This window comes from Panthera pardus, unplaced genomic scaffold (genome assembly GCF_024362965.1).
Source record: "Panthera pardus isolate Hobbes unplaced genomic scaffold, ASM2436296v1 HiC_scaffold_21, whole genome shotgun sequence".
Taxonomy (NCBI): Eukaryota; Metazoa; Chordata; class Mammalia; order Carnivora; family Felidae; genus Panthera; species Panthera pardus.
Window position 1 is genome coordinate 34,084,115 of NW_026526777.1, and position 27,425 is coordinate 34,111,539.

Below are 27,425 nucleotides of genomic sequence, written 5' to 3' on the forward strand. Positions count from 1 at the left end.
GCCGGCATCGCCTGGTCCCCGCGGTCAGAGGCCCTACGGACAGGTGAGCGCCCGGTGGTGCTCCCAGGTGCTACAACCAGGCATCACCTCGGCCCCTGCTCCAGCTCGGAGTTTCTTTGAAACACAAACACCCCCACCCCGCCCCCCCACGCACGGCCGCCCCTCCACAACCCGCAACGGACATACGCTGCGGTGCACTTTTCCTTTTCAAGTTCTTCCTCTCTTGGACCGGCTCAGGCGGCAGAAGGAGGGGGTCCGTCCCACCAGCGAGAGCTCCTCTGCAGGTGGCCCTTTGCTGCGCCGCAATTCTTACTCCTAAAACACTGATTTCAAATGGTGCTAGATACAAAGATGGAAAAATCTAAGCCACCATGTGAAACCAGCTTCCAGAAGAAGAGGATCTCATTGAAGAAAGAAGGAAGACACAACCGGAAGACCCAGGTGCTGCCCTGTCTTCTTGCAGTTCCACTTGGGACGGGACATCGCGGTCCGTGAGAGAGGCACAGAGCGGACCTAGCCAGGGATGCTCAAGGGATGTGAAAGTCGCGGCTGACGCGTCACACAGACGGGAGCAATACAAAACTCATGAAGTCTAGTTGATCCCGGACAACCAGTCCTAACAGTTTATTACACATGTGATGAAGGGAAGTATCCCAGAGCTATTATGAAAATGCGTTAACGTTTTCATTAGCATCGCCCCCTGCTCTCGAAAACATTTCACAGCACGCAGTGTCTTCTGATACTATGTCACGTCATCAGGAAACAAGCATCCTATCTGCCCAGGAGGTTCGAGCCAGGTGAGTTTCACCTGCTCGGGGGCAACTGCTGATGCGCCCTATTCAGGAAGAGCCTGGGGTCCACCTTCCCAGCCTCAAGTAAGGGTCAGAACACTAGCAATCTTTGTTTAACCTCTGCTGTGACACACGCACACAAATGTCGTGTCCTGAAGTGGTGGTAAGTACATAATCCTCTAACACAAGGACCGAGTTTTGTGTTGTTTTCAAAAATGTGTCTGAAAATAAGATTTGCATCCTGTGTTCAAATTAGATTTCCCATCTCCTAAATGTGTCGGGTTTTTTGTTTGTTTGTTTGCTTTTGTTTTGGTCATCGGAAGCTGAGAAAACAGGTCTGTATCTCCTGGGATGCCACAACTAAGGAAAGAGGAGACAGAGTAGAATCCGGATCTTTCGGGCTGTCCACCAGCTCTGAAGGCTTCCAGATCCAGGCCTGTATTTATTGTGGCTCCCGGAAATAACAGCATGTGCCGCTGCAGGCAGGAGAAGGAAATAAAATTTGAACACTGAGGTGCGCTTTGCAATTGGGTCCGTCTTGTGAAGCAAGTAGTATTCCCGCGCCTGCAGGAGAAACTGCTCCTTCACGTAGTTCGGGGACTCGCCATGGTCACGTGACTACTACGTGGTAGAGAGCCCCCAAGTCTAACTCCAGGGTCTGTGTTCCTGCCCCTCTGTCCACTGCACCTGCTCCACGGCTGGTCTATCATCTCATTCTGTTCTTGAACTCAATTGTGAGCAAGGGTGGGGCGGGGGGAGTCCTCGGCAAGGTTTCTGCGTGGCCGTGGATGTGACTGACTGCACAACACGTTTAACCTGGTGGAGATGGGAGCCCAGCTGGTCCTGTGAGGGGCCCGGTGCCTCGCCCACTGGCTCGCCCACTCCTCCTGCCCCTCTGGAGCCTCTGTGCTCTCCTAGGGCGTAGCTGCGGTTGGGGGAGGCGTTGGAGATGAACCACCAGCAATGGCTGTGTTGGACTCTGGATTCTGACCCCAGCACTGGGCTCCGAGCCCAGGGGCTCTGCGAGGCCCCAGCCACTGAGGGAGGAGCTGGGCAGCGGCTCTGACACAGGGCACCTGCAGTCAACAGCTGGGCCCCGCGACACAGGTTAACTTCCCGGGTTTTAAGGTCAGGAAGTAAGTGGTAGATGAGAGTCATTTCTGTGGGGTCCTATAAAATGAGGGGGTTGGAGATCTACCTTTGCTACTTCTCGGCTTTTTTGCTTTTTACTCCGGCCGAACTCTTCCTCCTTAGTAACCCCCGACTGCCAGTATCCACAAAACCTTTCCCAAGGTATTGTCACACAGGTGTCTTTCAGTGATCCAGACAGCCTCCTTCCTCCCCTAGCAGGCCTCTGCGTACACCGTTCCCTCTTTCTGGAACATTCTCTGTCGTCCACTCTCCCAGGGCTACCACCCCATCAACCCTCTCCCAGGTGACGCAGGTCGCCTGAAGCTTTCCCCAGGTGAGCCAGGTGTTGGGTTACGCCCTCTCACAGCACCTAGTTCTTGTCCTTCAGGACGCACGTATGTCACGTGGTCACCAGGGGGATTCATTACAGTCTCTCCCGCTACCCAGGAAGCATCGGCCCTGAGTTCGGAGGGGGAGTGGCAACCGTCCCTGAGGGAACTGAGGGCCATGAACCAGGGTCTGGGCCCCCAGACCGAGTTCTACAACACTCAGTTCTCTGGAGGAAGAGAGAAATCATTCACAACACATGAACATAAACACCGTAAGACAAGAAAAGGCAGGGCGTGGGGGGGTGGGGGGGGTAAGTAATCCTAGTACCAACACCTTCTGCCCTCCCAACCCCACTGAACAGGAGTCTGCTCGGGTCTCAGCCCTCCCAGGGGAACCAGGCTTTTCTGGCAAAAGTCCATCGACCAAGGATGCACTTACCTGAAGCTAGCTGGTGTTTCTGTTCCCTTGTTGGACGGGGCCAGGTGGTCTAACGGGGGCTGGAGGCCCCAGCCTGCTAGGGCTTTGCTGTCAAAGGCGGACGGTGTGATCGTCCCAGCCTGGCCCAACAGTCCCACGCACACGGGCCAGTGGGAAGAGTCTGGTGCGCTGTCGGGGAAGGGAAACCGCCCAGCCAGAGGGCTGGGTACGCCACCACGCAGGGAGAAGGTTTGGGAAGCACAGTGCAGCCTCCGTCCATTTCTGTGCAGACGTTCTATTTGGAGGGTTTTCCACCCCCTCATGCCTAGACACTCCTCTGCTTGGGCAGCGACCGAGGGTGGAGGAAAGGTCACCACACAGTGAATCAGAACACAGGGGCTTTAATTCCTGCGCGGCCCAGACTTGAGAACGGGGGACCTGCACCTCCCTGGAATGGGCCCCAGTTTTTCCAAAACAAGGGAGGGCTCATGCAGACCAGTCTCCGTGCACTCAAATGCTTGAGGGCTGGGGTGGGAAACAGGACAGAGAGGCAGAGACCTCGTGCAGCAGAAGTCCAGTGACCTGGAGAGGCTGTGTTTTGTCTAAAGGCATGTCTGAATCGGACACGTTAAGCAAACAAACAAACAAAAACAACGAAAACCCTGTAAGTCAAACAAAAACATCTGAGGGTTAAGTATGATTCATGGGCCATCGGTTTAAAGGGCAGTCTGGAGACTGCAAAGAGAGCTTCTGCTGCATTCTAGAAATGATGCCGTCTGTGCCTTTTAAAGTCCTAAAAATCCTATGCCAGGCATGGTGTCCAAAAAATAACACGGGATGAAAATGGGAAGGAGAGGAACCCGGGTTTATGAGACCTATAAGCAAACCCGCGGAACGGACAGACACGCACCCCCAGGAACCGAAGGCCGCCAGCTCGTTCAGTGTGTTCAGCTACCACCATGTGTTCAAATCCAGAATGCTGGGAAGGTTCCTGGGAGGCGTCTTCTGCCTCCCTCCCGACCAGGCTGGGTGCTGAGTCACGGCTACTTACATGACTGACGCAAGCTCCAGCCGGCGCGGGGGAGGGGTGCCGGAAGCAGAGCCCAGATCAGGTCTTCCTGCTACCCGGGATGCTGGTTTCCAGGCTCCTGGCAGCGAAGAAGAGTCATCTTGGTGAGAGAGAGGGGCCTGGGGAAGACCCTTTTGAAAATGAGGAAGGTTCTGCACTCCACACGGTCCTTGCCCATTGTATGCGTGAGCCGAGAGCCCGGCCCAGCTTCCTGTCACTCAGCTCCAGGCCAGACCCAGCGTCCTGGACATTTTGTCTTGAGCTGTCAGGGTGGGGGCCTGTTGCCAACTAGCTGTGGTTAATGAATCAGAGGAAAGGGTGATAAAATGTGTACGGGTATGTGCACGGGGGGCAAGGGAGGAGGGAATGGAGGGTGAGGGAGGCAGGAAACATGGAGCTGGCTCTTTTCCTGGCAGCTTGGCCCCCAAAAGGAGGGCGGGGCATCCAGGGATCCCTACACGTCCCAGACCCGGCATCCCGAAGTGGGAATAACACGCTCTAGACCCATTGAGCCCCTCAAATGCCTGTGGAGGTAACAGGGCAGGAGGTCACAGCCTGCTCACATCACATGGGCCCCACATCAGCAATTCCGGTTTTCCCTGGGGCCGGGGCACCGCGGCCTGAGTTCCCAGGCAGCTGCTTTCCACCCGGTTCGGTTCTCTGTCCCTGCCTCAACACCAGAGAAGACCCGCATCTGGAAATCCTCCAGATTCAGTACAGGCCCAGGCTCGGGATGGCTGGTCGGCTGGCTGGGAGGATGGGATGCCTTGGGGTGCCGTGGGGCGTGGGGGGCAGCAGGGGACAGTGGGGAGCGCAGAGAAGGAGGAGCGATGGAATGAAGGGGGGGGGCCCCCACACTTCCCCAGAGAGAGGCTTCGCTCAGGCAGAGCAGGAGGACGGGCACTGCCCTGAACTGCTTCCCACGAGAGGAAAGCGAGCACGCCTACAGTCCATTACACAAACACAATGCCCACCACACGGTTCACGGGTCCAAACAACCTCGGGCCAAAGGCAGACCACCGCTGCTTCTCACTCTCCCGCCCCGAATCATGTGCTCCACGCAGTGCAGGTGGGAGTGGCAGCGAAACTTCGGTCTCAGGTGAAATCTCACTCAGAAGGCTGGGGGGCGATGCCCCAGCGCCCAGCTTCCCTGCTCCCCAGGCGGAGCTGGGTCACCCCGGGCAGCAGACACGGTACCCCACCAGGCACTCCGCTGCCAGGACCCTGTGCCTGCTTGCTGCGGGGAGCAAGTCTCTGTCCCCTGAGCCCCTCTGGAGGCTCCAGGGCTCCACAGCTCAGCCCGGCTCCCTCTGGAGAGAGAGCAGGCCACCTGTACGAGTCTGACAGCCTCCTGGGAGCATGGCCTCCAGCAGACACCGGGTAGTGGGACAGACCCACTAACCTCCGAGCGGAGGTTCTCCCGGTACCTGGGCACACCCCCGGCGGGGCACGTGGACTGGGGCACACCTCGTACCGTGGCTCCACATCTCTCGCTGGGGGCAGGAAGGGGACGCAGAGGGTACGTCCAGAGTCCAAAGCCGACTTGGAACACCTTCCTTGCCTGCTTCCCCTGCGGCCGGCCGGCCGGTGGCTGTACCTAGGCCAGCCCTGTTCTGTTATCGGGCCTCGGGCCTGGAACAGAGAGTGGTGGGAGGAGGCAGGAGGAGGCAGGACGAGGAGGGAGGGAGGCTGGCGGGGGAGGGGTGGGGGAGGAAGTTTCACAGTCTGGCGCACTCGCATCAGATCAGAGAGAGGGGAACACGTACAACTTCCCCTTTCCAGGCGCTTCTCTGCCCCTGCTTTTGTTTCAGTTCCTTCCCCTCTGGACTGGGGATGGCTGGGCTGGTGGGCTGGGCGGGGGCAGGCGCCCAGGTACCCGGCCAACTGGGCCCTCGCCCGGCTCCGTCCCGGGCCTGGCAGGCTCCCTCGGCCGTTACCCGGCATGCCCTTCTCCTTGTCAGGGAGGCCTCACCCTCTTGTTTTCAAAGTTTTATAACAGTATTGTTTGTTGTCCAGCAGATTAAATTCTTTTGGAGGCTGGAGGGTGGAGGCGGGGGCGTTGAGGGAGAGAGAGGAGGGAGAAGAGAGAGGGAGAGAAAATACAAACAACTTCCATTGGGGCCAAAAGATTAAATGAGTTCCTTTTGGAACACAGAGTTCACCTGTCTTGGAGAGAGGCCCGTGGCCAGGAGCGTGTGTCCCCTTCCCGTCTGTCCCCGTCCCTCTCTGTCGCCCTCACCTAAGCAGGGTGACAGGTGTTCTTGGACTTTCAAGGCCACTACTCAGGGTTCAAGCTGAAAAGAAGAAACTGCTAATAATGTTAGGGGTGGGGGATTCATGCCTGAGCAACCCCTTCCCAAAGAGGGGGCATGGCACGGGGTCTGGCTGGTTCCCACAGACACCCTTGATTCCCGTCTCCTCAGGGCTCCACATGCCCCACTCCAGAACAAGGTAGAGAAGAGGATTCTGTGGGCAGTGCAAGGATGGCTCCCCTCTGCAGTGAGCCTCTGGCCTGTTCACATTTTAAATAAAAGCAATACATTCAATGATGTCGGAGACACTGAAAAGAACAGTACCCCAAGGAAGTCGTAACACGAATGCGTGGACGAATATTCATGTACACCTAAGGAATGCATGAGAGTGGAAAACAGGAAAGAAAGGAGACAGAAAATCAATATAAAATGAGCATGATCTTACAGACAGGAGGGCCCAGCAAAAAGTCCCCAGCCTGTCAGGCCTTTTGATGCTAAAGCTGCAGGCTTAAACACAAAATGATGTATGATTCTCCACACGAAATCAACCCTCATTTAGGCATTAACTGGTTTATGTCAGACTCTGGCGTTACCAGTAAATAGTCTGTCCATCTGAATACACATGTGTGCCCGGGGGCCTTCCCTGAGATACTCCTTTTCCTTGTCCTACCTTCTTCCCAGCAAACCATGTCTGTCCCTGCCCTTGGCCTTCCCACCAAACTCATTCACATCTCTAGTGCCTATCAAAGGGCCCTAGGCTGGGGGGGTCAGCAAGGGTGGGGAGTGGCAGTGGTACAAAGACAGGATTAGAGCCGCTCGGGGCTCTTTCCTGGCAGCGATGAGGGACAACATGGCTTTCTCCTTTTTTTATTTGCAAATAATATCAATGCCGTTCGGGTCAGTTCTGGGAATTCTCTCTGCACGAGGGAACAAGGCTAGAGCTCCAGGCCCGATGTTCGTGGGGCCCACCGAGGTTAGGCTTGCCTCCACGGCAGAAAGAAAAGATGTGCAACCTGCTCTGGGTCCCGGTACCCGAAGCTCACGCTGTTCCAGGGACAGCCTCACAGTCCCACACGCTCAGGACCCGAGGGACCTCGACAGGGACATCCAGTCCCTCTTCTGAGATAAAGAAGCTCTGTGTCTCTTTGGGAGCCCTCAGCGAAGAGGCCGCCACAGCCCTCCCTGAAGGCTGGCCTAGATCGCCTCCCAGCTACAGGTCCTGCCATCCTCCTCCCCATCCTCCAGGAGAACAGAAAGATCTGGGTGTGGCGTGACGCATCTTCACACAAAAGTTACCAAAAGCCTTCGCTCCAGCAAAACAGTTCTTCTATGGATTCCCCATGACAGGGCTTCTCTACGAGCCAAGCCTGCATCCGGGGAATACAAACGGACACACATATGCGTGCTGCCACGCTGTCCGACCCCGATCCTTCAAGAAACGTGCCCGAGGTGAGCCCAAACCACCACGAGTTAAGGGTGCCATAAACAAAGACAAGCACTTCTCTCTCCCTTCATACAGGCTCGCTCTGGGTCTCTCTGAATAAAGGCCACTCAGAGGGCCACGCGGCCCAGAAGACACAGTCCAGGCTGTGCCTCGACCCTCCTCATAAAGAGTGAGCTTACACCCAGGATCCAGGGAACACTGATGCCCAGGCGTTCTCTGATCTACCTTCCCCTCTGTGGGTAAGGCCTACTTTTTCAACTCTATCAGAAAGCAACGTTCAGAGCTGAAGCCACTGGTTCCACCAGCCTACACTATACATTGGCCAACCCTTCCAGCGGGCGCTGTACGTTCATTAGCCAGCAGACAGACAACGTATACACAATGCACACACTGGGCAGAAAGCTCTGGGCATACCTTATAAATCTGTTGGAAAAAAAAATGCCCCACAATGGGGCTTCATTTCTAAGTGAGCCACTTGGCAGAAACAGGGCTACGTGCACATGCCTGAAGTGCCCGACAGATGTGTCGGAACGGTCTAAAGCACCGTGTATTCCAGAAGCTTCCAAGCATAGGGAGTCTCACCAGAGTCACATGGTGAATGGCTGGCTTCCTGGTCAAGGAGGGCAAGCCAGGTTTCATAAGAACTCGTAAGAGAAGTTGAAACAATCCAAGAACAGGAGAACCTGGGCGGAGGCTCCCTTCCCCACTGAATGCGTAGAAAAGAAACCTGCAACCTACAGAGATCAAGTCAGCTACCCAAGATGCACTCCCCATCCCTGCCCTGCCCCCCTGCTCAGCTAAAGAGCACAACTGAAACCCAAGGAAATGACATCTGGAGTCGGAGGGCCTGGGGGCGGGGGGGGTGCGGTGACCCAAATTAAGCAGGTACAAGAAACCGGACCTCAGCAGGGCTGTCTGAGGCTGAGCGTGAACACCCACGGGGATCCCACCGCCGACCCTCACAGGGCTGTGTGAGCACCAAGCGAGCCAGCGAATCTGAAAAGAGCTGCGAAAACAACACACGGTGCGCATAAGACGTCGGTCACGGATCAGTTCGGCTCCTGCCTGAATCCTGGCCCAAATCCCTGTTTGCCACCCCACCCTGGTGGGGAAGGGGGCGGGCTCACAGCTACGAGTCCCAGCGTAAGTGTCCAGTAAAGCAGCACACGGATCGTGTCTTGAAGGCATATTGCTAATTTGAAAACCCTGCATTCCATTCGGCGGCCCGCGCAGCATGTGCCCGCAAGCCCCAGGGGCTCCTACCCACGCAGCCTTGGAGAAGCAGGGGACGTTGGGGACAGAGGCCGCCATATCCCCAGGCTGGCCTTTCACAACAGCCCACGAGGGTCTGGGGCCTTGAGCTTCCCTGCATGTGTTTTACTTTTGCTACCTTTAAAACAGTGACTCAAGACTGAAAAGCTAAAATGGAACCAAGCGGCTCGGAGATATTTTTGTTTTTGTTTTCTGTTTTTTTTTCCTCTTGTCTTTTTTTTTTTTTTTTTTTTTTTTAAATAGAAGGGCTTAAACAACCACATGAGAAAAAAAAATGCTAAATATAAAGGAAGACTTCCTGACAGCAAGGGGCACAGACCCTGAACAGACATCTCAGGGAAGGCACAGGACATGGGGCCTGTAGTCCCATGTTCCCTCAAGGATTCAGGGCCACAAAGGACAGAGCGTCTTCCCTAGAGCACGGTGGCATCTCAGGTCAGCCCCTTTGGCACAGCAAAGACCCCAGCGGCTCCCACACTGCCCAGCTCCAGACAGGCCCCTCGGTGGGAGCCAGAGGTCACAACCCCTGTCACTTGGGTGACCTTCCTGAGACACCTTCACGCAATCTCCGGCCCCTTCCCGCTCGCTCCTGAAGAGTTCCTGGAAAACTGTCTCCACCCACCTGCCGTAATTGATGGTGACAGCATCCCTGCAGAAAACAGGACTGTAGCTGTTCTCAGATCCTTCAAGGCCCCTCCCCTCTCCCGTAAGTCAGGCCTGCTCGTTCCGACCTGAGTTTCTGCCTAAGAAACACCTCCGCGAACATCCAGGTAGCCCCCATGTCAGAGTCGGCAGGCACCTCCCAAAAGATTCTGGTTCAACCCCCTCATCTTATAAATAATGAAACTGAGTCCCAAAAGGGTAAAGTGAGTAAGATTTTACCACGGGATCCTGGGCCAGAACACGGGACTGCGGAGTCTTCTATACCACGCCACAGAACGCCCCCTTTCCCGGAGTTCCCACAACCACACCCCAAGACCCACACCGCACCTTCGTGCAACATCTGCCCCCTGGCAGCAGGTGGCAGTCTCCGAGGTTCAAGTGGGGCAGGCTTCGACCACGGGGCCAGGGAGGGAAGAATCACATGGCCTGACTCACCATAAGCTTCTACCCTGTAAACAACTCCTGAGCCCTGGAGCCACACACGCTGGAAACATCCCCTCCCCCATCTCCAGCCACCAACTTGCCTCAACCTCTTTTGGACACAAAACTTGTCCAAGCATCTGGCACAAGGTGACTTCTCCTCCCTCTCCCGCCCCCTGACCCGTCCCTATCGCGATAATCTTGGAACCACGGGTTCTGCCAGGAGAGCCTGAGCTGAGTTCTGTCTCCTGCAGGCACATATTTTGCTGGTGACTTGGCGAAGACTTAACCCGAGTGCTCCCCTGTCGGTGTGGACGAGAGAGGGGCACCGTGATGAGGCAGAGACGCCAGCTGCCACCCGGTGAGGGGGGGAGACGTTAGGCCAAGAGCAGCCATGGCTAACGGAAAAATCTTCGTTTGCTGGTGACCAACAGCTTGACGTCTACTGCCACCTTGATCCCTGACTCACTGCAAGTTCTTGTAAGCTTTGGGGACCTTGGGTGGTTTTTCCAGCTCTTAGGAAAAGAGAGACATTAGCAACTCTATCAACTTGAACTCTGGGGGCTCCATCAATATGGCTTCCCCAGGTGGTCGAGATCCTTCAGTCTCTCAAATTCCCTCCCTGACCAACATTGGGATCGCTGCTTCTTATGGGTGGGTGTCCCCCTTTTTGTATCTGCATACTTTATATAGTTCCCAATTCCTTTTTTATTATCGTGAATGACCTCTCCCTACACCAGAAAGTACATCCCATGAGAGCAGAAACTTGGTTTTGTAGAGTTCTGCGCCCCCAGCTCCTAGCACACGCCCCGCCACGAAGCAGAGACTGGGCGCACACTTGTGGAGTGGGTGTATCTGCCATGCTCAGCCCTGCCTGTTCAGGGACACCAGGAACTAGCTGTCTCTGCCTTGCCCCCCTCCCCCCTGAAAGGGATATGGCATGGCTATGGCCAGTGGCTGCCCCGTCCCCCTGGGCACCTGGCCTTTCACACTGGTTTCCGTCAGATCTCCCGGCTGCCTAATCTCTGATGGTCTTAGCTCCCAAAGATGTCTGACTTCCACCCAAGAGGGCGAAGAAAAAGCACAGGCTTTGGAATCCAAAGTGCCGGGGTTTAAATCTCAACAATCCCACTTGCCAAGTATGTGACCTTGGTTCAGTGAATTACTACTCACGGCTTCCTTATCTGTTGAAGGGAAGTAATACCTACTTCATGCGGTTGCTCTGAGGATGAAATCAGACCAGCAAAGACAGACGCTTAACGAAAGTCAGTTTCCCTTTCCTGGGACCCTCTGCCGGGACCAAGAGTCCCGATGCCCATCTCATAGCCTCACGCCTCATTACAGACCCTGACCTGGGCTCCACGCACACACAGGCCCATTCCAGGCTGCAGCGGGCACCGCGGGTTGAACGCCAGACGCATCCTCCCACCCCACCCCCGCTGCCCTGATCCTGTGGTCAGACGATGCGCGACCACGTCCCCGCGTGCCTCGCTCCATCCTCGTGCCCCTGCTCCTTCCTGCCCAGGCCCGACACTATCGCATCAGGCTGTGCACGGGCCTTGGGGCCTGGAGGTTTTCTCTGGCTTCACCAGCTCACGAGCAGCCTCCTGTGAAAGGAGCCGGCAAGGAATCAAACCCAGCCTAGGCCTTCTTCACAGACACTCCAAGGCCCAGAAAAGCAACGCAAAAGGAGGGCCTCCCACAGACAGCCTGCTAGTGGAAAGGGCAGTATCTCTTTCATATCTCACAGGGAGGCAACGTGCCCAAAACAGTGACCAGCACGAGGTACACATCCTCGCTAAAGCTGTGGCTGCAGCCTCAGAGGCCCTCGTGCCAGGGGACAGAGCCAAGATATGCATTAAACAATTCACGGCCCCGACCGGCTCAGGATTCAGTGGAACAGAGAAGGTGCTGACCAATCAGGTCCCCCGGCGGGGCCCCTCCCCAGCGCCTCCTGGCCAGGCCACACCACCGCAGCTCCGGCACCACCAGCCCTGTTAACCTCTGCCGGACCCCGGATGGAGAGGCCCCACTCTGCCTCCTGGCTCCCAGAGCGCAGGGGTTCAAAGGTTGAGAACCGAGTGCCAGATATGCCCGGTCCCCCTCTCAGGGGACACCAACCGTGGTGCTAGCTTGGCTGGGGACACGTAATGCCCGTGTCATGGCAGCAGAAGCCAGCCCGGTAAGCAGGGAGCAAGGAAGCAGATGACGAACGAAATGAGGAAAATCAACGGGGAAGCACCCACCCCAAGTCTGGAAACGCCAGAGGCCCCGCAGACAACTGCGTCACAAGGAGCAAAATCAACTCTCCCTCCGCTTCCCACTCTGATCTTCCCAGTCCAGCCAAGGGCAGGGCAGGGCTGTGAATGGGAGCAGCGGCCACCCCGAGCCAGGCCCGGGACCACACCACACCATACGGGGGCAGAGGCTCCCGAGCGTGGCCAGCGGCTCCATCTGGCTCCGGCCCGGCAGCCTGCACTGGCCAGACTCTAGCCGACACATCTTGAGGGACTTGGCCGGCTCCTCCTCGTCTCCCCAGCTGCACCAAAGCTGATCTCTCCTCTTTATTCGTGTTCCAGGTCCAACACCCCCAGCCATCCCTCCCCACGTTACTGCTGGAGGGGCTGAGACTTGTCAAATTCCTTCAGGGAAGAGAAGAGTCGGGTGTCTCTTCCCAACAGCCTCGGATTCCTCACTCGGGGAGGACCTCAGGCTGCTCACAGCCAGCTCAGCCTCCGGTCAGATGGGGAGGAGAGAAGATAAAACACTGACGGGCAGAATTCACCGGTCCTTCCTGGCCAGCGGTGGGAAGGGGGTGGGGAGAGCAGAGGTGGGATCTCACAGGTGCCTCCGGATATCAGCCAAGGGTGCGGTAAAATTACCGGGGACCATCCCTTTTATCTTGAGACCCCAGACAAATCTGCTGTCAGCTAATTCCAACCTGACCCTGCTCGCCCAGAACATTGCAGGAATGCATTCAATAGGAGATTTCCTGGTAGGCAGCGTGGCAAGCGACTACGGTCTGCTTTCTGAACTGTCTCTAGAATGCGACAGGCCTCCCCAGTTCTGCAGTCCCAACATCATTTTTAATCACCGTTGCTATTACTGTGACCAGCATCAAGTGAGGCAGAGAAAAAACATTTGTACGTCAACAGCCTGGAGATGCTTTGCAATGGTTTACCAGGCCAGGAAATTTTTTTTTTTTTTTTTTTTTAAGGTGAAGGCAATGAGGGCCTAGAGGAAGAGAGTGATTTACTCAAAACAAAAAACAAACAAAAAAACCCCCAAAACAAGCCCCATAACACACGCAAGTGGAGAAAGAGCCCTGAAGTCTACTGCCCAGCCCATACTCTAAACTCCAGGCTACGGCTGCAGACGCAAGCCCCAAGGTGTCCAGAGTCAGAGTGAACATCCACTAGGATACACAAGTAAGGGCACACCCAAGTCCCAGGCAGACTCCCTGCCCCCAACCGGGCTCAAACCCAGAATCTCATGCTGGATGTTGGGGGCCATGGAGAGTTCCCGGCCAGTCACTGTGGGAGGCCCAACTGCTCGCTGACTGCCACACCCAGAAACGCGTCCCTGCCATCTCCCACATCCCGGCAGCCGGATCACTGTGGCTGGCCCTTCCCCCAAGTCCTTGCTGGTTACTAACCCCATTCACAGAAAAGCCAGGAGTAGGAGAATGGAAAGAAGAGAGCATTGTTTGGGAGATTGTGAATGGAGATGTTTGAGGATTCCCCACTGACTAAGGAAAATGGTCTCCATGAGAAGGGAAGGGGGCTGGGAGGTGGGGGGGGGGGGGCCGGAAGCGTCAGCCCACACCTGACTTACCTGAGAGGCCGGGAAGGGGTTAAATCCCATTTTCTTGCTGCATCTGGGTTCCAATAAGCAGCTTGGCGATGATTCACTGACAAGACCGGAACCTGTCACATCAGTCAGCACTCGGGGTCGCGGAACCACAGAAAATCGGTGGCTCAACAGCACCTACGGGAGGGAGGAGGCAAATATCCAGCCTGCTCTGCCCTGTACCACCCAGCACGAAACGCTCAGTCACCACCCAATTCCTCCAGAGGACGGCTGACTAAAGCCAGATTTCCAGAAACCCCAAACTGGTGGGGGGGGGGGGGGAGGGGGCGGTGGTGAGGGCGGCGAGCAGACACAGCTCCCGGATGCCCGTAGCCCAGTCTGCCGTCACATACCCGAAAGAGAATCAAAGGAAGGAGGAGGAAGAGGTAGAGGAGGGCAGGGAAGACAGGAGATCCAAAAGAAGCTCAAGAGGTCAGAAGACCTCCTTGGGCAAAGAAGGCAAACAGGAAACCAAGAAGACATGCGGGAGGCTGGTGGGCGCCATAGGCCACATCGCACACCATCAAGAACCTCCTGGCCCTCATCCCAATCAGACCTTCCGATCTCGCAGCATCTGAAACAGGGAAAAGGAAAGAAAGCTTGGCAGCCCTGAAGCAGACACAGCCACGCGCGCGCGCGCGCGCGCACACACACACACACACACACACACACACAGCCCTTCCTGGAACGAAAGACCCCTTGGAGAAGGCTCACACTCTCTAGGTTCCGGTTCCCTGGGAGAAGGGCTCCTCTCCCGCAGGGGAGGGCAGACATGTCCGATAAGAATTGCTTAGCACAATGCTATATATAGTCTAGGTTCCTAGCGGCCTAGAGATTTAGAGCTAGAACTTGGCAGAGAACCATGCTAGATGCTGGCAAGGACCGTCCTCCCCCAGCCAGCCAGCCGAGAGCCTCACCTCCCCGCTGGGGGCAGTGAGGGCAAGCAGGGCCCTTTCCGTCGGCCCATTAATAACACCGCACTGAGGGACATGGGCTTTAGGCTCCGCTTTAGGGAAAATCGACTTCTCCTGAATGTGAGGGCGATGTGCGGGGGCTGGACACTGGGATCTAACCTCTCTGCAGCTCTCCAGCCGCACCAGAAAATCCAATCTCTGCTGGACGATCAGGGGCAGGGGTGCGCTGGGAAAGGAGAAGTCACGACAGCTGGGTGGGTTCAATGAACATCTATCGCTTCCGATGTGTGACGGAAAACCAGAATGCAGACGAATACTTAGCTGCAGAAAGCCAGGCTGCAAGGCATCTCCTTTTTTTGTTCCAAATAAATGCAAACGGGCCATTCTATTAGGCGGTATGATGGCTGTCTTCTGCACACCAGCTCTGTCCCCAGCTTAGCCTGAGTCTCCAGGAGGCTGTCACCGACTCATGGAGCTCAACTCCTCTGAGTTCTCTGTGGGGAAGAAGTGAAAGGAAGCCAGGTAGGCTCAGCTCTTGGGGCCAGCCAGCCAAGCAATGAATTCTGCAAGCCCCAATCTGGGGCTAATATGTGGCCCCGGGACCATGGTCTTCAGCTGCTGCTCACTATCCAATGACAGCAACAAGACAAGGCTGTGCCCCTTGTCCTGGAGAAAAGTCCAGTCCCCGTGGGCACAGGGTCTCATCAAAGAGGAACTACCACCTCTTTCGGAAAACAAACCTGAGGGACAGCAGAGCTCTCTGAAGTACAGAATCTGAGCCCTCGTCATATGCGCAGCTTCTGGACAAAGAGACACAAAGGATCTAACATCCACATATATACGATTTTTTTTTAGGTCAAGTTGCTCTCTATTCAGGCTCAAAATGACATGACACAAAGGGGCTGGGGCTGCCTTTGCATTCTGGGCCAGGGACAGCCGGCTCTCGTCCTTTGCCCCGCGTACCTCTCCACTGTGACCTCCACCAGGTCTTCCTGCTCCCTCTGGCTCCCAAGGCCCCAAAGCCACTCCTTGCAGAGATCCCAAATGAGTCACACTGGGAGGTCCTTGGGGAGCGGAGGAGGTGCTCGGCGACAAATGTCAGTGCTAAGCATCATCTATGGGAAAGCAGGAGACTGAAAAATGGCCTAAGGGGTACATAGGCAGGGTGGTCCCGGGCCAGGCCGTCCTCAATTCCCCACCCACACGTTGTTTGCTCCTCTGTCCCCAGACAGGGCCGAGGGAGACAGAGGAGAGAAGGGAAGCCAGATGCTGAGGATAGTGGTTTGCCTGAGATTCAGTGGCAATGGAGGCCCAGGCCTCTCTTGCTCCCAAGAAGGCATGGCTGGCCATGGTTGGGCGGGGCCGGGCGGGCGGGGCGGGGGGGAATGTCACGCGCCCTTAGCGCAATGCTGCAGATTCAAGAAAAGTCTAGAACCCTGAGCCGCCATGATGACGCACACATACACACACAAAGGTCAAGGACTCAAGGCCCACTATTTCACCTAAGAAGGAATTGAGGACGATGAAAGGGGAGAAGGTAAGTTTGACTCGGGACAATAAAGAAAGGGGAAGCTGAAGTAGGCTGCACCAGAGCTGGCCTTCGGCTTGAGGCCGGTGATGTGGACCCACCATCTCCTGGTGGGTGACACCATCTGCTGGTGTGATGCCAGCAGAGGTCACCTGAGACGCCACGTCCCCACCATGGGCTCTTGCTTCCGGGGCCCCGGAATGCCAGTGATCACTAAGGACTCCCAGGCCCACCCTACCCGAGACGGGCTCACCCTCCATCTATGACAATGAGCCATGGTGAGAAATCCCAGAGGGTTTTCTGGCCCTGAGAAGATGTCTCTTGTTTGGGACGGGTGAGAGGAACTTGTAAAATGACCGTTTGCCAAGCTTATCTAATAACACAAGCAGCTGCATTTTCTTTTTGGTTTCTGAAACTGAAGGGTCCACAGACCCCTGTTGGGTTACCTGGCCTTGTCTCCCCACCCCCGATGTCCAGAAGCAGTCTTCTCTGCCAAGCCCTTCCTGAAAACGAACCCAGCCTAAGGGTCGGCTCTGAGCCCCGATAAGCTGTTTTTGCTGCTTTCATGTTGACAGAACGTCCTGGCCATTCGGCTGAGTGCCCCATCTCCCAGCTCCCGACACACTGAGTCATCATCCAAAGAGGAAAAACACAACAAAGCAGCCGTCACCAGGGTCCCCATTGCCGTCGGCTGACGACTCATGGGTTGTCGTCACTCTCTGCTCTGCAGCCCTGGAATCGGTGACGAGGGGCTTCAGGGTGCCCAACTCCCCTCCCACGGGATGCAGCAGCGTCAGGAAGCAGGCAGCCACTGCTGCGATTCGATTCGGAAAGAGGGGAAGCTAACCTGGCGTCACGAGGCTCCCAGGAAGGATCACTGGTTAACCCTCACGCTGCCACCACCCACCCTGACCTCACGGCTCTGCTCCCACATCGTTTTCCCGATGCAGAAGTTAAGGGGGTCTTTACTCCAGGTCAGGGAAAAGCACTTCCTCGCAGGCTTCAGGTGTGCAATGCCCGGTCACCTCCTCCCCTGCCTCTGGTATCACTGAAGGCAGGCAAGCTCCCTTCCCCCCATTCCTTCTCCAGCCACCTGCTACGTACTCTTCTTAAGTCCCCGATAAAACAGCTGGGCAGGGGAAAGGGAGGTGCACCACTTTCTGTCGGGAGCCTGCTTGCTTGGCAATATATTAGGCATTTCACTGTAGATTACAGTGGCTCCATGTCACTGACTGAGGTCACTAAGCCTCAGAAAAACCACCTAACAAGATGAGGCAGGGTCAAGATCCAAGTGCAATGGTCCTGCTCCCTGCCTTGTCCGATCTCCACTGATCCTGGGTTCTAGAGCTCACTCTGCTCTGAAGGCGCTACAACCATCCCACCTCCACCTTCTCTTCCAGGAGGAAGGTAAGTAGGATAACTGAGGTTTGTTAATCCAACAAAATTTCAGCTACAAAAAAAAAAAAGCCATCATCTCGAGTGAACCTGACCGCAAAGGAAGAGGAGAAAGTTAACGAGGTAGCAGGGTCCAGGGGAGCGTGGAACAGCTACGAGACCCAGACCTCAGGCGCAGGAAGAGCGGCCACCCAAACTCCCATATGGCATTAGAGGTGTATGAAATTCCTTAAACAGGCACGTTCTGGGGATCTACCTTGTAGAGCCACGTTGGAGACACTGAGAATTGAGAGGTAAAGAAGAAGGCAGAGGTTTGGGGAAACAGGGGTTCTAATCATGATCAGAACACTTACCAGCCACGGGACTCTCCTCGGAGGGTTGTGGAAAGCAGTGAATGAAAGAAGGTCCGTGGAACAGCCTGACGTGGCACCTGGCGAACAGAAGGCACCAAATAGGTTAAGTGTCTTCCTTCTTTGACTCTCAGCGTCTTGCAGCTCATCATCTCATAGGTGACCCAAGACTTCTACACAAAGAGCCGTAAGGCCACCAAAGTAGCACACGAGAGGGACAAAGTGTACGAGAGCTTGGCCGGAGGGAGCAAGGAGAGGTTACGAGGACTGCTGCTTGTGAAGGTGATCGGGAAAGGTCCAAGGAGGACGCTGGGGCTGCCGCAGGTGGGTGCGGTGGAGCCAAGGAGGCATGGAAAATACCAGTAGGGAAAACCGAGAGATAGGAAAAGCAAGAAAAAGTAAGTTGCCTGGCTTTGTTGGAATACGTGGTCCACCTGGGGAAACGCAGAAGAGTAAGACTGCAGAGGAGAGCTAAGGCTAGTTACAGACAGTCCTCAGCACTGTGCCAAAGGGAAGGAATTGTACTCTGGAAATGATGAGAAACCATTTTAAACCTCTAAGCAAGAAAAGACAAGATGGCCGCTGCACGCAGAAGGGCCTGGAAAGGAGAGGGACGGGCAGCAGGGAGCCTCACCGGAGGACTACAGCTGGAACCATGGCACTGGCAGGGGGCATGACGAGGAGCAGAAAAGAAAAACAATGAGAAGGGAGGGCCATCGAACAAATCCTCAAAGCTGCCTTGGACCCCACCCCCTTGTCCCCATAGAGAAACTGCCGGAGACAGAGCCTATTTGGGGAACACAAACCACAGGTCCGACACGTCTGAGATGAGCAGCCAGGTCTCTGCCTTCAGTCGCCCCCTCCACACACACACCCCCCAAAAAAAAAACTCAGCTTCTCCCCTGGACTGCTTTAAGCCTCAGGCCAACGAGGGCATGGGAGACCCAGGCCTTCTGTTAGCAATGCCCACCCTCTGGCCAAGCCGGGGCCCCAGGTGGTGGAACCCCCACCCAAGACTGTGTCCGAGGGTGGGACTGGGCGGTCCTGCCCCTGGGGCCACCTTCACTGCGGCAGCCACCACTGGGCCCGCCTCTGCTGCGCTTCTGCCCCCCCTCCCCTCCTCCGTCACAGCCCCCGCCCCCCGCCCACTCTGCGGAACTGGCACAGCAGGACCAGAAAAACCAACGCCACCATGTCAGAGACCAGCAGAAATGCCTCCAAAATGGCAGCCTTAGGATAAAAGGAGTCAAAAACACTATCAACCCACCCAAGGAAAGGGAAGCCAGTGACAAGGGGAGTGAACTGTCAACCACCTCCCAACTGGGCCCCCGACACACACCCTTTCTCACTCTTAGAATCGTCATGTCTTTCCCTTCAGAAACTTCCTCTCAAAACCCAGAAAGCATAAGAAGGAAAGAACGGACGTCACACCCCATGCCCCCGAGAGGTCCTGGGGGCCACGGGTGACACAGGGCATTGAGAAGGACATTCTGCGTGCCACCTCCCAAGGGGGACAGCAGCCCACTTCTGTCTTCAAACCCAACTCCCATCACTGACTGGATGAGGGCTAACCCTCCGAGGGAGCCAAGTCTTCCCCGGCTCCCCAAGCAGACCCTCCCCAGCTCCATGGGCCCTGGGGAGCCAGGAGGCAGGGTTGCAAAGAAAGGCCGAGAAGGCACAGCCGTGCCTCCGTTATGTAAGAAGAAGGGCGGTGCTGTCCTAGGCCAGCGACCCAGGGCGCATTGCGCTCCCGGATGCGCAGTCATGGGCGGGGGCCACTGCGCAAGGCGCAGGGCTCTGAAACCCCCTCCCCACAAACGTGAGACCTGCAACACGGACTCGATGGGGAGCCGGGACCCTGATTTTTCCAAGTCTCCCTCCCCCAACCACAGGCGAACAGCCTGCTGCCCTAGTTTTGCTCTCACTCTCCTCACTCCCCAGAATGACAAACCTTCCTAACCTGGGACCTCCAAACCTCTTGCGGCCCAGTGGCTCTCCCGGAAATCCCACCAAATACGCAGTTTCTGAGCAACATCCTGGGGTCAGTCCCCATCCTCACCTTTCCAAGACCAAGGAGCAGCAGCTTCCAGAAGGCAGGTCTTTCCCACACTGGGCTCAGCTCTGGACAGCCCCGTCAATGCAAATCTCTCGTCCCCAGGGAGCAGCCCAGAGGCAGCAGGAAGCCCATGGTGGTGGCAGTGTCAGCAGCAGCAGATCTGTCCTACCTTGCCCCGTGCGTTTCCAGGGGAGCCAAGAATTATTGTGCCGCAACACCGAGGTGTGGCTGATTGGAAAATTCCCTTTTCCGACACCAAACTAAAGGACAAATACTTCCTTCCAGTTTGGTCAACCCTCTGCGCACCCATCTCTCCAACCCTTCCTACTCCACACACACACACACACACACACACACACACACACACACACACACACAAAGTTTGGGGAACCCGGAGCTCCTCTTCCTCTGAGTGCTTGAAATAAAAAAGGCATAGGAAGAGGCTTCACCTGGTCAGTCAAAAGCAGGCACAGACACAGGAGCATACGCACACCCCTAAACAGATTTTAGAAAGCTGCTGGGCTTCTCCCCCCCTCCCCTTTAAGCAAGTGAAATGCAAATTCAGATTTGATACCCTGCCCTCAGCCAATCAAAAAAAGGTTTTCACCTGCCATTGGCCCACCCACCAATCAGAGGAAATGTCTGGAGTGAGAGCCCTCCCCTGGCCAATGGAAGGCCAGCTCAGTCACTTAGTTAATGATGCAGCAGTACAAGGAAGGCCATCACATGTGAACTGGAAGGGTGCCAACATGGAGACACAGAGAGCGCAAGGTAAACAACTTTCCAACGCCAAAAGGATGACATTTAATCTCTAAATGCTAGCTTCCCTTCTCAGCTCATCCCTAACCCCTCTCAGCTGGCCCTACAGATGCCGGGAGCCTCACTACCTGTCCCCCTTGGAGCTCCTAACAAGATGCAACAGTGACTGCGTCACCATTCCCCACTTTTCCCAACTACGCAGTGACAACCCTACCAGCTTTACCCCACTTCTCCCAACCCACGCCCCATCCTGCCCACCGGCTCCCCACCAGCCCAGCTGCCCCGAGGCTGAACATTTCAATAAGGCAACCCCTGGAAAGCTATGCCTTTCCACCTTCCTCCCAGCACCTCTCCTCCTCACTTCCTACCTGCCACCTAAGAACGACGTGGATGGACAGACAGACGCGGATACCCAAACAACCTGGAAAACCAGTCTGTCTGTCTGTTCAAAAGAAGGAAACGGGGGCAAAGGCTGGTAGGTCAGGTGGGACGCCGGGGACAGCTTGCTCCTCTAGCCTCTACCCCGGTCAGGCTTGAGCAGCTGACACTAAAAGAAAAGAAAATTAAAGTGGAAAAAAAAAAAAAAACAACACACAAAAAACCTCTCTCAGAGAAAAAATAGCAAAAAAGCGAGAAAGAAGGTGAGAAAGACAGAGCACCCACATACGCAGAGACATCGCCCCCGATCCCAGCAGATACGTACGTGGGGGAAGAAGGGGGTTACGCCATCAAGTCCTGAAGCCCGTCGGACCACCCATCGTCGCCTGCGCAGACCCAAATCTCGGTCTTGGCCGTAGGGTGCCGCAGTCCCGAATGTTCCAGAAATTGGTCCCGTTAAACCTTCCACCATCGCCCCGCAACCTCTTGCTCCCACCCCTGCCCCCCCCCACCACCCACCTCCCCCCCGCGGGAACCGCCCGTGCCACCTTGTGTGTCATCTCCTTAGCCCGGGCCACCCAGAGGCCTCTAGCCCCCGACAGATTTCTGAACGCTTGGCAAGTGAGCTGGCAGAACCTGGTGCCCGGTGTTGCTATGACTTGTTTCTTGATTTCTCTCTCTCTCTCTGCTGCAGCACGGCTGTTGCTAGCAGACCTATCGACGGAGCGCTCTCTCTCTCTCTCTCTCTCTCTCTCGCTCTCTCTCTCTCCCCTCTCTCTCTCTCTGAGCTCTGTGACGCAGATCTAAATTCTCCAGTCTGCTCCTTGTGTTGCAAGAGCAGAACTGCAGCTCTTCCCCTGGAGAGCCGGAGGGCAATGCCAAGGCTGGTCAAACAAGGCAAAAAAAAAAAAAAAAAAAAAAAAAAGTTGGGCCTACACTCTGCTCCCTGGCCACACTTTTGAGCCCTTTTCTTTTTTTTTTTTTTTTTTTTTTTTTTTTTTACCCCTCACACCTCACTGCTCTGGGGCATAGAGGGCCTGGTCCCTACAGGCTCACGCCTTCCCTGCCGGCTTCCCAGCCACCAACTAGCTTAACTCTTTGAGTGACAGCACCCGGAACCCAGACAGGGCCGTCCCATGCTAAACGTTGCCTCATCTCTTCTTGAACCCTGTGAACTTCTCCCACACAGGAGAATAAAATGGTCTTCACCCTGACACCACTGTCCTATTAACTCTTTGTGCCACAGACACGTCCAGAACAATGACCTGTAGCTGACTTTTGTTGTTTTCTGCTTTTCTGGCCACAAACCAGGACCTTTTTCTCCCTGGAATTTCCTAAGGACAAAAAGCGTAATTAAAACATTGCCCGCTTACCCCACGGACGCTATCCTTCTATCAGGGCAGGACTGGGGGAGAAACCTAACTGAACTGCAGCCCGAAGAGTCCAGGGTAACACCAGGCTGGATCTCCATTCTTTCCAGGCTCAGAATTTTCGGGCCTCGGTGGAAATGTCCAATCACTTCTCAAAAGGCACTTAGGCCACTCAGTCCCAGAGATTCAGGTTGCTGAGTCATTTGTTCCCAAGAAGATCCTCTGACAACATGGAAAGCAGCAAAACAGAGCAGCGGCCAAGCCTGGACCTGGGGTGGCCAACGGCCGGGTTCTTCGCTCCGGGTGGGCAGCCCAGGGGCACGAGCACGTGCCGGCTCACCCCCGGCTGCCCCGTCATGGTGGTGGGAGGCCTGCCCACACCTGGAAACCCTCACGGGGCTGGGGCTTTCCCACCAACACTCTGAAGGCCGGCCGGGGTTGTTTTTGGATCCCGATAGGTCTCCACTGCGGCCAAGCACATAGCTCCCAACATTTTCCCGACCCCAGACCCAGAAATGTATCCAGCACAGCTTAGAAGCCAACTCCCTAGACCCTGTCTACCCAGACAGACCCAGGGAGGCTGGGTTCCCACACTGCCGCGTGGAAAGCACGCAGACCCACAGAGGTTTCCCACGACCAGTTGTGCTCTATGGGCCTAGACCTGGCCAGAAGTGAGAAATACACTCAGGTCCTCGGGTAGCTAGCCGACTCATAAGGTGTATCACATCAAGAACCTTGCGACTTCTGGGAAGAGGACTTGAGGACGGAAGACCAGGCGGCCACCTTGTCCTGCACCCTGCTTCCCAAGCAGCCTTCTTGGGGCAACTTGGGGCCAAGGTTTCACCCAGCAGAAAGAAGACCACTTGGAAGAGAACCATGGCACTCCACGGGCTTAAAAGAAGCCCAGAGCATCTGTGCCAGGCTCCCAGCAGGGGGGGAAAGCGCTTCAAATTCACACCTTCTGGGCTCCAGGGTAGTGCATGCCAATAAAGAAGTCACCTACTGGTCTGATGACCAAAGGAATGTGGCCTTGATGGCACTAAAGCAAGTCCCTCGGAATGGTCCTCTGCCTACTTAAATACCATTTGCTGTAGTTTCCTTTTCCATGGAAGAAAAACATGCCTAAGTTCATGTCAGGACATTCCTGATTTATCCAAGAGCCCAGGATCAAATAAACAAAGGGCTCTGAGCTCTGCCAGGGAGCCTCCTGCTTCAGGAGGGAGAACCAGAGGGAAGTAGGGCTCCGAAGAGTTGGCCCATCACCCCGTGAACTTGGTGAATGACGTGGCTGCTCACTGCCATGGCGATGGAGATGTCACGGGTGGGCGGAAGTGAGAGAGAAGAGGCAAATAAGTCATGAGAGACAGAGCAAGGAGCAAGTCGGGGTCAGAGGAGGGCCATACGCAGCCGCGGAATTTACTGAGGAGGGCCAACCGTACTCTCCAATCACAGCACACCTGAGCTTGAGTCCATGCAGAGAAAGGTCCCCATTTCAGGGACTCAGCAGGGCCCAACTCTTGACTCGAACGGCACTGGTACAGTACTCAGTTCGGGGAGGCTTTGTTTCACTTTGCTTTTCTTCTAAGTCTTTGCTTTTTCTTCCCACGACCGTGTTACTCTTCTCACAGTTTTACTGGGACTGAAACAGTCATTTTAGGTGCCTCTGCCCCATGCTAGATCTTCCTTCTATTAACCTGATTCTGCGTGGTGCCTACGACAGAAAAACCCGAATGGGATGACCAGGAAGCAGAAACGAATCCAGTTCTAAAAACATGGGAGGATGTTTACTTAGCAAGCACGCTCGAGTCCTACAAGGAAGCAGTTTTACAGGGTGCTGCGTGTGGTGTTTGATTTCAGGGGGTAAAGATAACTTCGGAGCAGAGGGAAGGTGCTGGTTCCTTCCGTCCACCCTGTGAGGCCCGGGAAGGCTGGGCCACGGCGAACTTGAAAAGGCAGGGCTTCAACTCGAGCTCAGCAGGCCCCCGGCTCCCTTCGGCTTCTCTGCGGCTACAGGCCTCGGAAGCTGTGCACGCTTTATAGACGTTGCAAGCTCTCCGTGGCCTCTGACTGATCTGGGTCAAAACTATGAAATGCCAAAGACGAAGTATTTTCTTTGCAGGGAATAAGCTGAACTTTTACCCAGGCCTCGTCCAGGCTTTGGAATGCAATCGCTCTGTAATTGCCACAAACTCCAGTTTGGTGGGCATCAGCCAGGAGAGCAGGCTTAGTGCAGGCTTCTCCGTCCCCTCATTTCCTCATTTTGGCCTACTCTACGGGGACTGGATTTTTTTTTTTTTTTTTTTTTTTTTTTAGTTTGTTTATTTTGAGAGCGAGACAGCGAGAGAGGGAAAGAATCCCAAGCAGACTCCACACTGTCAGCACAGAGCCCGACGCAGGGCTCGAACTCACGAACCATGAGATCATGACCTGAGTTGAAATCAAGAGTCGGACATTTAACCAACTGAGCCACCCAGGTGTCCCTATGAGGACAGGATCTTTAAAAAAATTGTTTTAAATATTTTATTTACTTTTGAGAGAGAGACAGACAGAGCATGAGCAGGGGAGGGGCAGAGAAAGAGGGAAACACAGAATCTGAGGCAGGCTCCAGGCTCTGAGTTGTCAGCACAGAGCCTGATGCAGGGCTTGAACTGATGGACTGCGAGATCATGACCTGAGCCGAAGTCGGACGCTTAACCGACTGAGCCACCCAGGCGTCCCTGGATCTTTAATCGGGAAAGAAACCATTTTTCTCAAGACAGGGTACCTGTGCAGGAGACCAATCCCAAACTCCACACAAATATCTAGGGCTAGAGAAAGTGCTCTAGATAAAATGACAATGGTCTCAGTCTCAGGCAGAACCTACAGGTGGGCCACAGTGAGACAGTGTTTCTATTCACTACCTGGGAGGGGGCAGACAACAGGCACCCAGTGACCCCAAGAGGTAAATCATTTATTAAGTACGTTCTAGGTGCTAAGCCAACACACAGCATAGAAGACCTTAAGACCTATGCATGCTAGTTACAGAACCTGTATTAGCATTCCCAAACTGGTATTTTTGATATTTCGAAAATCTGCTCTTGAAAAGCTGGAATCAATTTTCCCACTGAAATCATATTAAGCTCACCAGTTGGGTTCCTAGGCTCACCCACTTTACCCACTTCAGAAAGCCACAAACTCAAATGCCTTTGGGGTCTAGGCAGGTAACAAAGGAGTGACGTGGGTTGGGAAGGAATGTACCAAGTGGAAGGAACACGCTACTCCTCACGGGCAGCCCTCCCCAGCCCCACCTGATTGGGACCATCTGGGAACAGAGGCCACCAAGAGCCCACATCATCTAGTTTTCCAGGAGAAGGTGGAAATCCAGATTAATTATATTAAACTTTCAACTTTTAAACACTGTCAAAAACCTTTAAAAGTCAAAACATACCTGCAGAGCCTCTAAGTTGTTTTCTTTGTGGTAATGTATCTAAAATACGATACGTTTGTTATGAAAAAAAAAAAATGGGAGCAAGCAATGCCATGAAGAGTGAGGACTTCAATAAACTAAAGAAACGAAAAACATAACCGAAGGGAACAGCATTACCTCACAGCTACTGCTACCGGAAGAAAAGGATGGAAGAGAGGGCAGTGAGGGAAATCTCGGCCTTCAGGTCAATGGTGGTCAACCAGCCCTATGTGGAGGGCTGTGAATGGAGGGGTGCTTTGGAATTATTTTTAAATATACACGAGACCGCTCAAGGGCCAGTAATGGTGTCTCATCCTGACCCACCAGAAAGACAAAAGTCCTAGGGGAAGACACAGGACATATATACATATATATTCCAACGTACTGGCCCTCTCTCACAGTTAGAGGAGCTGCTACTCTGGACATGCTCAAAGAGTCTGTTTAGGGCTTTGCTGGTAAAATTAGAAGGGATGATCCAGCTGCCCACCCAAGGCACAGGGCACTCCATGAACAACACTATGGCCAAGCCATTGTCTAGCCTCACCTTGGTTCAATAACTCCCATCCCACCTTTGGAGGATTCTGACAACTGAATTTGGTTGAGAGGAAATCTCTCTCTAGGTAACTAACTACTCACCTCCCATCTTCACTCTGCCTCTGGAGCCCATGGAACAAGCCTAGTCCCCCAAACACACTCAGACATTTCAGGAAAGCTTTTACAACCTCAAGTTTTTAGGCTAAACAAGTAGGTACAAAAAGGGAAATGAAAAAAGAGGTGGTGGGGGGGGAGGGGAGGAAGAAGCCGGAGAGAAACACTCTTAAAATAGCTGATCAAAAGTTAACAACCCAAAGGAAAAGAGGAAGAGACACATGTATTACACATTCATGAGAAAGGAGGCACTCGTGGCAGAATGAACAGCTGAGTGCGTGAGAACATGTGAAGGGAAGGGCCCACAGTCCACACACAGAGGAAATGTCAGAGCGAGCCATGGCATTAAATCGTTCCCAAGGCCAGCCACCAAGTTGTGCCAATGATCTGGGACAAACTGGTTAAAACCTGGAACTGGGAGAGGAAAACCACACAGCTCACAATCTTATATGTATGGGACGTTCTTTTGCCCATTTTGGGGAAGGGATTCATTTCCTTGGATTTCTTAGAGTCTCTACATATTCTAGGTACAAATCCACTGGCCAGTTATAGGTACTCCATGCGTCTTCTCCACTAGGCTTGTCTTTTCTTAGTGAGGTCTTTGGATGATTGATCAGAAGTTTCTCATTTTAATGTCATCCAACTTATCAATCTTTCCCTGTAGAGCTGGTGCTTTGGGTGTCTCCTTAAAAAATGTATGGCAACCTCAAGGTTATGAAGATATTCTATGTTGTCTCGTAGATGAAGTTTTATTTTGTCTACTCGCACATTTAGATGGACTCTCGCGAATTTATTTTTGTGCATGCTGTGAGGCAGTGGTCAAGATTCATTTAATTCCTTGTGGATATCCAACTGTCCCAGTACTATTTATTAAAACGACTGTCCGTTCCCCACTGCTCAACATAAATCTCCCCACTCCTCTGTCATAAATCAGGTGTCCAGAT

The 27,425-nt window shown here is 54.5% G+C and overlaps 1 long non-coding RNA gene across 10 annotated transcripts; it reads right to left on the reverse strand.

The window, feature by feature from the left end:
- Positions 1–596: 596 nt before the first annotated feature.
- On the reverse strand, positions 597–21,910 carry LOC109255252 (uncharacterized). 10 transcript variants are annotated; one of them, XR_002075148.2, is made up of 7 exons: positions 21,567–21,910; positions 21,344–21,426; positions 19,885–21,187; positions 17,829–17,905; positions 13,624–15,046; positions 2,691–3,817; positions 597–2,381 (listed from the first exon to the last, which is right to left on the reverse strand). It is a non-coding gene; the product is annotated as an uncharacterized LOC109255252 (long non-coding RNA). The 10 variants fall into 10 exon arrangements; XR_008424617.1 differs by lacking the exon at positions 21,567–21,910 and having other exon boundaries at positions 2,691–3,006; positions 3,721–3,817; positions 21,344–21,531; XR_008424616.1 differs by lacking the exon at positions 21,567–21,910 and having other exon boundaries at positions 13,624–13,776; positions 14,556–15,046; positions 21,344–21,529.
- Between the last annotated feature and the right edge of the window lie 5,515 nt (positions 21,911–27,425).